Raw genomic sequence first — 11,661 nt, 5'->3', positions numbered from 1 at the left:
TAAATTAACTGATTAGAAATCCAGTTCATGCCATGAGTCAACAATTGTGCTAACTTCAACAGTAACAGTAACTTTAGTTTGACTCACTACTTCTGGAGAGGGAGAATATTTAGATTTAAAATTTGGTCAAGAAAATACCACAAAAAATCGAACTCATGCAAGATAAACTCTTTTCTCTAATTAAATGTGATAATTGCTGCAAATATCATTGAATGCATAACGTCCATTAACTTTTCCACATCTGTCGAGATACGACGGAATCATGTTGAACCGGCCTATGGTGAATAAAGCAATAAATAAATACTTGTAGATGGTTGTTTTTTTTGCGGTCGCGGTTTTAGCGCCAGTATTATTAGAAAATTAAAGGGGACAAAGAAACGTATTTTCAAAAAATTACATGAGTTGTTTTATTTTTCAAAATTAAAGGTTTTAGTTTTCTACTGAGAACAAGCTTAAAAAAATGTAAATTACTTAGATGGAAAAGTTTTGACAATATCGACTTTTCGAGTACACTTTTTATGCGTACTTAAACGCGCCACTCACAGCGTCACTCAAAACCATAGTATGCTTTATAACACATTTAAGTTTACTTGTCAGTAAGTACCCTTTTTGTGTCTCATTTAACCAAGGTTGATGGGACGGGTATGGAAGAATGCTGGGGAAAGCTCATTTTATACTAAAAGCTAATGTAAAATGATATACTTTTTCGATATCTAATGGCTGCTTCCCGTTAATTTGACAGAGGCGACCTGAGCACTTGTTTTGACAAATCTGGCTACTATGCTTGGAATAATTTATTACTGCTACCAAAATGAGATATGTATTCAAGAGTTGTGCCTAAGTACTGCATACATCATTGGAGCATGGTTGTAACATCAAAAGATGACTCTTCTTTTTATTTGAATAGAATCATAACTACACAATTCATGTTTTTATGCAATATTTCTCAGTGTTTGCTTCATGCTCATGGAACCATATATAAAAATGAGTCCTGGAAATTCAGTAATCAGCCCTTTGGGCCAAGTGTTGTGCTCTGCAGTAGAGGATGCAGGGCCTCCATGGTCAGTGTAACGCAAGACCCTGGTACAGCTGAGCAGATGGCAATTGAAAGGAAGACACAAAAGAGGAATTCCATTTGAAAAGAGGGCTTAGTATTCCCAGAAACTTGAAGAGCGTGAACACAGAATTTGTGTGATGGAATTACAAAGAGCTAAACAATAAACTAAGGTAAGAAGCTAAGAAAGGTAGCCAAAGGAAACATAATGAAGAGAGCAGAGCAAAGAAATACAGAGCTTAAGGAGATGGGGAAAAATGTACATTCTATTCAGAAAGGTGAAGGAACTGTTGGGATTTAAGAAAGATGTATTTAGACGTGTGGTGGCTAATGTACTGGCTTCCCACCCAGAGGACTCAGGTTCGAATCCTGGTATTGGCAGATTTTTTCAGTGGTATCCCAATCCTTGAAGATTTGAAGCTGTTTCTTGGCGCCTTTCATTAAGAGTAGGCTAATGCCAACTCCCGGTTTCTCTCCTCCCTTCCTCTATTTCCATCCACTCCTAATGGTGCAAATTTCCTCAATTGTCTGTCACCACTTCTAAAGCTACTATTCAAGAAGGCATTCAACAGATAGAAAAGAGCATGTAATGCATAATTTCAGAAGATAGGCAAAGACTGAAGGGAGGGACAACTTACCTGGAACCCATACTTTTTTCAAAATACACAGATGCAGAAAATGAATGAAGAGTAATTATGAATAGTTCTAGGCAGATGAATATTAGAAACTTAAGAGAGGGTGCAGACTTGCTGCTGTATATAATAGGTAGTGTGGGTCGCGATAGTCCAGTGGGTAGAGCATTGGACTGCAGACCGGAGGGTCCCGGGTTCGATTCCCGGGCAAGGCACTCTGGGAACCTGTAGCTCCACCCAAGCTTAAGTGATTTTTCGGGTACCAGGTCTTCCTGGGAAACCATAACCGGCACAGGGAAAGGACCTGGCCCCCCTACCCTGATGTGTGAATTTTCACACCCCGTATAGGGCTTAGTACTGGGTGATTTCTACCATCACCTACTAAACCGACCTTCGGGTTGATTACTGTGTTTATGGTTTTATAATAGGTAGTGCAGGTTTAACGATATTGTCAACTCATTGCACTCAACCTGATATATTATTTTTATCTATGTATATTACTAAACCCTAAAACATATTTTCTAGAATTTATACCATTTCATGAAATGAATTAATTATATTACCAAAAATAAGGGAATATTTTCTAGAGATTTCTATCATAAAAGCTATTTGTGAAATATCCCAATAGCCAGAATGGTCATAATTAGAAACGAATTACCTACTTTCTGAGATGGCTCACTTTTTTTGCTAACTTATTTAAGACATTGGGAAATTGTCTTGTTATTTGGTTTTCATTGGGATATTGTGTCTCCTGAAGTAGCTGGGAATTCATTTTTTCAATTCCTCTTTGTTAATGACATCCATTACATATTGGAATTACCCACTTTTCTGTTATTTGAGACGTCTTTGAGGTAACTTCACAAATGGTTTAGATTTCACTATAGTTAATTATTATTTGTATCTTTTCAATGACATTGAATTCATTATGTTGTTTAATCTTGCATATTGGCATGTGTCATGCCTTGATTAAAATAACTATTGTGGCATATCCTGAATTTCTTTGAACTCTCTTTGGTGGATGAAAATAAATTTTTAACAAAAATTCAATTGCTAAACATAGTACGCCATGTAGTGAAAGTAGTTAATTTTGTTTAATGGATTACATTGAAATTTATTGCATGTATAAAAATAATAGAGCAATATTAAAGATGATAGAAACTACCATCCAAGTATTACTTACAGATAAGGAATCAAGTTGAATATAAAATAACCAGATAAATACTTAACATAAGTATAATTATAGCTTCCCCACTATTGCTAGCTTTGACATGACAATTGGCAAAGGTTTATAACCGTTTAATTGGCTTTATACATACCACATGATAGCATTCACCTAATATTCATAAGATAGATATTTGATGTTGTCATAATGCTTTTCAGATTTCCATAAATGTTTTCAGGCATTTAATACTACTGGGGTCAGAAAGGTACCAAAACCGCTATGTAAGAAACATTCCTATAGGCTTTTACAAATGTGTGAAAATAGTTATGTGCAAAATTTGGTAGCAAATGCTGAAGTTAGGAGCAAATACGTAATACCTGATCCCGCTATTAGAAATGACGAAAAAATATATCAAAAATCGTTATTTATTGACATGCAGTTGAGTTTATGTGCTAAAAACATTGAGCAAAACACCAAAAAATGAGTTTTTTCGAATTTTGAGGATTTTATGGAGAGAAAATGGTATATCTAACCCCACCATTCCAGACAATAGAAAAAAATACACGAAAGATAATTATTTATAAGTTTGCCAAAAATTACCTACATAATCTAAAAATTCTTGAAAAATTATAATATTTTTCCTTAGCTCAATTTTGATCCAAAAAATTTGAAAAAAAAAATCAGAATGTTTTTGGACATAAATATGTATGTTTATGAATTTTATCGTATTTTTCAAAGCAAAGAATCGCTCAGGAAAAATGTTTTTTGAAAAAACACATTTTTTGTGATAGGAGACTCGGGGGCCACCTAGGGAGCTAAAAATTTGGCTAAAGGGGTTTCTAAATATTTACTTTGAGTGCCCAATCCCAAATAAGAATCCAGCCGAGTGCAGATTTTACCATCTAGACCCCACTATAGCCTTTTTTGCACTTCTCCATGTTTTGACTAAATGTAAAACTTTTGAGCTATTGGTCTGATAAGGATGCAAAAAATTAACTGGATAAAGGAGGAAACTCCTGAAGAAGTATTTGAAAAAAGTAGGAAAGATTGAGAAAGAGATATTAAGATGCAAGGAAATGTTCAAGGATGTGATACATAGGAGAATATTAGGATTTAAAAGGAATAGAGATGAAAGGAAAGGCATTTTGAAAATGCATGAGAGTATATGAAAAGAATGAGGAGTGTTGAAATAGTTGGCATGGGAAAAAGTCATTGGGGTGCACAGAAGTTCACGTGAATGTGCTTTAGTTATCAGGGACTACACAAAAAGAGTCCACATAATAGACAAAATATAACAAAATTTGTCTTTAAATATCAACTGTTAAAGAATTATTGAAAACCATATAACAATTCAATTGTTCCCGGCTCCCAACTCTTGAGCATTGAAACTAGTTGTACGTGAATAAAGGACAGTGGAAAGATACATTGTATTCTTCATTTAATAACCATATAACAAGGTACTGGAATAAAAATATGAATAATAAGAGAATCCATCATATTGGTTAACCTCAGAATTTCTAGGGAATGTTGCTGTTGTAAGGGAAATTGTCAAAATTTATCTTGCATGTGTGTACATATTATGTCAAGCTCACAACGATCATTAACCATAAAATGTATTATGTAGCTTCATGCCAATGCCAACTTCATCATTTTCATTTTGAGCGTTGCTCAAATTAAAATAACTCTAGCCTGAAACAGATTATGACTAAGAATAGATGCCTACCAAATTTGTTGGCTTTTGATATGCATTGATATGAAGTGTTATTAGTGCGATACTCACCTCACTTTTTCTCCAAATTAGCACTCAGGAAGTAACATCACCCTCAAGAATAGAGTCATGGCTTACAGAATCACCATCCAACCATTGTTGTCATTGAAACCCTCTGGATTATATTGTGCATATGAATCCTTCCTCAAGATTAATTAGAACTACAATTCTCCAATGTGGACTCATGAACCAGGTAAAAATATCAACTGGATTAACATAAGCAAAGTGTGTTTTCAGTGATACTACAAAACAAATATTTTCCAATGACCAGTGACATACAGGCATTCCAATTCTTACTTTATGTAAGTCTACATTGTTTGCTGTTGTTCCGATTCTCACATCAGCATGTACCAAACCCCTCCCAATGAAGCAAGCATATACCTCCACAGTTGTCACACCAAGTGCTCCAGCACAAAGGCCAGAGCAGTTGATATGTGCGCCAAATGTTTCAAAGTGAGGATACAGAAAGCAAATGTCTGTCAGATGCACTGGCATTTCAAAATGTTTGAAGCCAGAATCTGAATCCACCCATAATTTTGTCTTCCAAACTCAACTCTGTGAAATTGAAAGGTAATTTTTACCTTTCAGAAGATATGGCAGCTCAAAATTTGAGTTGATTTAATTGGAGATGAAGTAACAATTAATACTTTGACATTCACGCCTACGAGCAACTACTTTAGTGATAGAACTAGTCAAAGGTAGTGCCCCAGGACCTTTTTTAAATACCTAGAATAAAATCACTTATGTCTCAGAAATTTAAATCATTCCTTAGCTTCAATGCTGGTAGTCAAGGGTAGACCTCAAAGATGATTATCCTGTGTGATTCCCTTCTTATTAGCAACTGAATTTATTGGGCCATTATCTCAAAAAAATATTCAAAAAGACCATGGACAATTTACAAGCAATGTCATAATAAACTTACACAAAATAGTGAAAATATCACTTTCATATGTATATATATTTGGGGTGTGTAAATTTCCCCATAGTAAAATTTGAGTAGTACAGTTTTACTTGTAGTTTCATACAGGCGTCTTAATAAGTAGCGAGTTGAACTGAGCTTATGTTGAAGGGCTTTTACAGGTGTATCCCAAGAAATATTTGCCAATAGAGAAATATCAAGAAATTTACATTCCGTCACATGCTCAATTGATTGGTCATTAATTTTTACCAGCAGGTCATCTGACACGTTCTTATTGTGTTTAAAGTATAATATTTTACTTCTCCTTGCATTTAAGTCTAGAAGGTTGTCTGTACACCACTTGTTTATTTCAAGTGTGACAGACTTTGATTTTTCCACAAGGCTGAGATATGTTGGTGTTGTATTTATTACATTAGTGTCATCAGCATTCAATACTGGTATTATTCCTTCATAATTCTGTAAGCAGTTAGGTAGGTCATTGATCTATATCAAAAAGGAGTGGCCCAAGGGTTGAGCCTTGTGGAACGCTATTGTTGTTTATGTAGCATGTCTTCATTCCAGTGGTGCCCAGTTCACATGAAATCAGAGTACACAAAATATTAGTTAACATGAAATGCAAGCACAGTCTCCCCTGAGTCCTACATTTTTCAAAATTAATTCATTACTTAATCACTAAATGATTAATGCAAAATATTTTTTCATCAGAAAATAAAACCCTTCATATTTTTAAAAGAAACTCTATAAATGTAACCTTAATAGCTTTAAATATTCATTTGATGCACAACCACATTACTGAGAAGGAAGAGTGAGAATGAAGGAAGGGAATAAAATGTTATATATTACAGATTCAGGTGTGATGCGATGGAACTGTTCCATTATAACAGAGATGAAGACTATTAAAATTTTCCATTACTGTTATTATGGTCTATTTAATTATTCCCTGATAAAGGTAGGGGGGAGAGGAAAAAATTAGTAAACAATGTTGCAACAGCTAATGTAAATCATTTGGGAGAAAGAATCATAGCTATACTGGTACTAGATGAAGTATCCCAGTTCTAAATAATCTCCAAGTGACCTATGCTGACAGAAGCATTACCAAAAAGAAAATTAAATAATGTAGCCGCATCTTTTGATCAATGCCACGTTCTCTCATGCAGTCTAAAAATCGTCCGTCTATCATTATAAGAATCGCTGTTTTCTTTATTATAGTTGGTTTTATGTTCCAGTGTGCACTGTCAGACTATTTCTCCAGAAAGAAAAAGGTGTCAATGTTAAATTATCATTTTGTATTATCTTCTCCATGAGAACTCTCAGGGCTGGAATGGCTGAGGTATTTCGTGCCACTTGTTTCCTTGTAATTCCATACTGCTTTTCGTTCAATAATTTTTCTGCCTTCGTTCCGCCTTTCTCTAGATAATTATTATGAGAATTGAATCAGCCTTGTTTTCCTTCTTCTGTTGTCCTTTCATTTTTTTCCAAGTGTACGTGAGCACTTGGAAAAAGTAAATTCGAAGGACAAATGAACAGATAAGACAATTACTCCGCTTTGCCACGCTTGGTAGTCGCGTAAGCTTCGTGTACATTTGAGTGCGCTCGACCTCATGTCTCTGGTTCAACGCGAAAGCTGAAGGTGATATTTTGCGTATCTACTGCTTGGATATTCCTCCACTTGGCTTTTACTCCCTTTCTCATCCGTGACTCAATTCTCCTTCTGCCGCTGATTCCCCGCCGGCGCTCTTGCTCGATCTTGTCTCATCTAACCCCTCTCCTCATAACGCTCTCCCCTCTTCCGCCCCACGAGCAAATTGAAGACGCCTATTTGGGTGACTTCCGAAAGGGTCACCGGCGGGTCAAGGATGCGCACTCGATGACTAAAGCCTCGCCATTTGTCGCTACGGGAACAATACCGAGGGGCAGCTGCAGCAGAGGCCGCAATGAACCAAATTTGCGCCCTTTTATGAGAGGACCGAGACGCGCCGCGGGCGCGTCGGATATTCGGTGACTCATAGTCGACTTCTCTGCGTATTCGCCCGACTGGTTTCCTGCCTGCAGTTCCTTCGCGAATTCTCGCTTGGAAGAAGCCGATGACCCAAGCGTCACACTTGGCGACTCAAGTTGAGAACTGGAGGATTTTCAACCATCCCCCATCATTTTGTACCCCTCCTACTCCTTTACCCTTCCGTCCTCAGTATTTTTATTTGAATCTGTTTTCGCGTGGACAGTTTACTATGAGACCATCTTCGGGTCGTAGTGTGATTTATCAACTTGTTTCATTGGAATATGGTTCACTCTATACTTTCGACGGCCGTGCCGCACAAACGTCAAAGCTACATACCTGTATGTCTCTCATAAATGCTGCGAATTAGCCCACAAAAGCTCTTCCTCCCACATTTCCCTAATCCTTTGTTTCGCAGGAATGTTGTCTAATCCTTATTTGATGTCAATTCCCTGAATGACTTTTCTTTCTCACCATCGAGTAAGCCTGGACCCAAGCCATTCTCATCCACGTCATATTCTCTTCCCATTCGGACCTTGCTGGCCTTAGTTCTTTACCATACAGTTCTTCCATATATTCCTTCCATCTCTCTTGAATCTTTTCTGGTCCAAAAAATATTTTTCCTAACTTATCTCTGATTTTTAACACAGGTTTTTTTCATGTGCACACACATACATACATATACATATATATATACATGCGAGTATAAAATATTATATAATCTTTATAATTAATGCTTATAAAAAGTTTTTTCCACGCGAGTTCAAGAAATTGAAATACTGTTTCATGATCACGATGAAATCCTTTCATGATGATGCCATCACGGGCTATCAATATGAGGATTGGTTTGTTACAGCTGTCCAAACTCTCCTGTTTCCTGCCAACCTCTTCGTTCCCTTATAGCTCATTGCCCCGAAAATTTCCGTTATCTGCTTCTCATAGCACATCCTAGGCCTTCTTATGTTATTCCTGCCTTACATGATTCCTTCAGTTATGGCCGTCGTTAAGATTTTGAGGATCAGGTCATACCAAATTAATTTCCTTCTCCATGTCTTTGGCTTCAGTATTTTTTTCTGGAGAACCACATTTCCATCGCCCCCAACCTTCTTTTCTCCGCTGTTGACATTGTTCAAGTCTCTTCTACTTCTACATGGTACCCTGCGAGTAACCACTAGGGTGCGTGGCATGGGGTGATTCCACACCAGGTATGCAAAATCAAAAATTAAGTTTGATGCCGCACATCGGTAGAAAATATACTTTATATTTCAGTCTTAACACATTGCTTCCTTATGTATATTGCTTCTTTATGACTATATGCCATGAGCAGTCGATTCCTTGGATAGAAAGCCTTCTATATTTCCATTCTGCTTTCTACAGCGTTCTTGCTTCTATCATCTTTTCGTCATTACCGCTGCATCCACCACTGGTGGTTCTGCTGCCTAAATACCAAAACCCTTTCGATTGTTCCAGCATGTCTTTCTCTTGTTTCACTCGAAGATTTAGTCCCTCCTTCGCCTGCAGACCATTATCTAAATTTAAACCTTGCTTGCCTTGACGGTGTACTTTTTCATACCCTTCTCCATACTGGCTAATATCATTTCAGTGACTTATTTTTTTTTAAAGTTGTTCAATATTCAACATTTCTTCAAACAATACACAAGCATAAATATTGAAGGACACAACCACAATTATTTGTCAAAAAAACAGTTATTCTTTGAATATAGTCTTAATTAGCTGGAAAACATTTGAAAAATTAGTTTCGAGCCAACACTTTGTACTCGTATCGATTTTTACTTTTTGTTCATTATTTATGAGCTCCAATGACTAGCATAATGTGAATACCGCTAACTTTGGTAAAATTGGCTGTGTCGCAAAAAATATAGCATTCAAGCCCTAAGACCAGGAGTGTCGAATCTATGGCACGCGTGCCCAAAGTGGAACGCAGAGCTGGGAGGATGCTACGGACAACTCCACGGTGATCACTCGATGGGTTGGTACACGAGTCAAGAGTATACTCTTATTACTTCCATAGACAGTGGCACTCAATCGCCAAAAGGTTCGCCATCCCTGATCTAGGCGGCATTCGAAACTGCGACCTTCTGGTTAGCTAAGAGCAGACGTGAAAAAGTTAACAGTAAAAGTGAGCTCAAGTCAATTCGACTAAATCAATATAAGTTCAATCAAAATTAGCTTTTATCATCATTTGTCATCATAGAAACTGACAACAGTTAAATTTCTCTAACGAAGGAAGATAGTTGGGCTTTTTTGAAGTTTTCTCTCCATTTGCCTCAACTTGGTAACGACCTAAAAATTATTCTCATGATGATCTCCTTTCGTCTGTCGAATTAACTTGTAGCCTACTAATTTTCACATTTTTCTTTTAAAACAAATTTATTACAAGAAGAATTTAACACCGATTTAAATAAATGAGTTTATATTCACTCGTAAAATTAACCTTTAACTTATCATGATAACATTAAACGCATTATATACCGTGAATAGACAGTGAGCGCGTCCTTACAATCCCCATGGGAAAATAGCTGCGTGAAAACCTTAATATTTACGATTAATATGAATGTGCACCAATTGAGCCCGTTGCTTACGTTGAAACAGAGAATTTTAAAATATTAAACGCATTCTGGTGAGTAATAGCCTAAAAATAATTAGTGCGTCTAGCGAAAGAGTCAATCCAATACGATCTTTAGTAAAGCCTCGGCCGAGGTAAATGTTTCAATCCATAGCGTCGCGAGTAAAATAGCAACGCTACCTCATCACCGAAATACCTGACTACAGACAGGAAGGACAGCGATCCTTAAAATCTTGAAAAACATAAATGGAATGAACCCGGAAATTATTCTGGGAAAAACCCGAATTGTAACAGTAAAAACCTGGAATTCTGAAGAATTTATGTCGATTAACAGGAAAAGAAATTGGTAGTGGACAATTTCGTATAAGGAAGCATGTCTAGTATATTTTATGCGTTTGAACTTATTATAAATTAATCTTGCGATTTTTTTAACAAGCGGTTTTGAGTGTGTTATTTCTGCAAGAAGGTAGATAATTATGCGTTACATCTGTGTACTTAAGAGGAGAATTCCTGCAGTTAATCAAGATAACCGAGTAAGGTGCAATGAAACTGCCTGCCTACCGCTATACATGTATTAAAACCAGCTAGTGACCGTTAAGTATTTTATGGATCAGATATGTACTTCATAATATGAATGAATATTTTACGAATTTTATGTGCCTACCGATATCTCCTCTATTATCTTAATTAAGTAGATATAGAATATTTCACGATCAATGAAAAGCAGTTAAAAAACTTATGATATTTTGTTTTTGAAACAGTCAATTCTTAAGGGAATATCAGTTCCTGGCAGGAACTGATATTTCAGGTGGTATCCTCTTCAAATCTGGAATTAGCTCACATCAATAATTGTTAATATTTTGGATTTTCTGAAATACGGCTTTGAAAAATGCAAAAATCATGGCATGGTTAACATACACGGCGCTTTCTGAAAGTAATGCAATTAAATTTCCCGCGCCGCTCCTATTAGTCGGAATGGTATCGAATCACTTGGAGTAGGTGGGGGGACACTAATTTTTGCCTCGAAATCGGTCTTAGTGCTCTCCAAGCTGTGGAAACGGCAGGACATCAGTTATTGTAAACCTCTGCGCGCCGACTGTGACACGAAAAAAATGTAATCGACGATCGAGCAACATTACGCGATGAAGGTTTGTGCTAAACTGAAAAAATCTCTTGAGGGGATTAACAAAATGATTTGTGAGGCTTACGGGGACTCTGCTCTGTCCTACTCACAAGTTTCGAGGTGGTTAGAGGCCTTTAAGGAGGGCCGGGAAGAGGTTCACGACGAACAACGCTCTTGGCGGTCGTCAACCAGCAAAACCGACTACAATGTGGCTCGTGTTCGACAATTGTTGAACTCTGACCGGCTACTGAATATCAAGATGGTTGCCAATGATCTGAACTTGTCGTCTACTATTGTGTTTCGCATTGTTACTGAAAATGAGGAAAGTGTGCTTCAAGCTCGTGCCCAAGGTGTAGTCAGACAACCAAAAGACTAACGGAGCAGAAATTTCAAGTAAACTTTTGCAAAGTATAACGAAAA

The sequence above is a fragment of the Hetaerina americana genome, unplaced genomic scaffold, assembly GCF_022747635.1.
Source record: "Hetaerina americana unplaced genomic scaffold, ioHetAmer1.1.p SCAF_1, whole genome shotgun sequence".
Classification (NCBI taxonomy): domain Eukaryota; kingdom Metazoa; phylum Arthropoda; class Insecta; order Odonata; family Calopterygidae; genus Hetaerina; species Hetaerina americana.
This window is presented reverse-complemented; position numbering follows the sequence as displayed.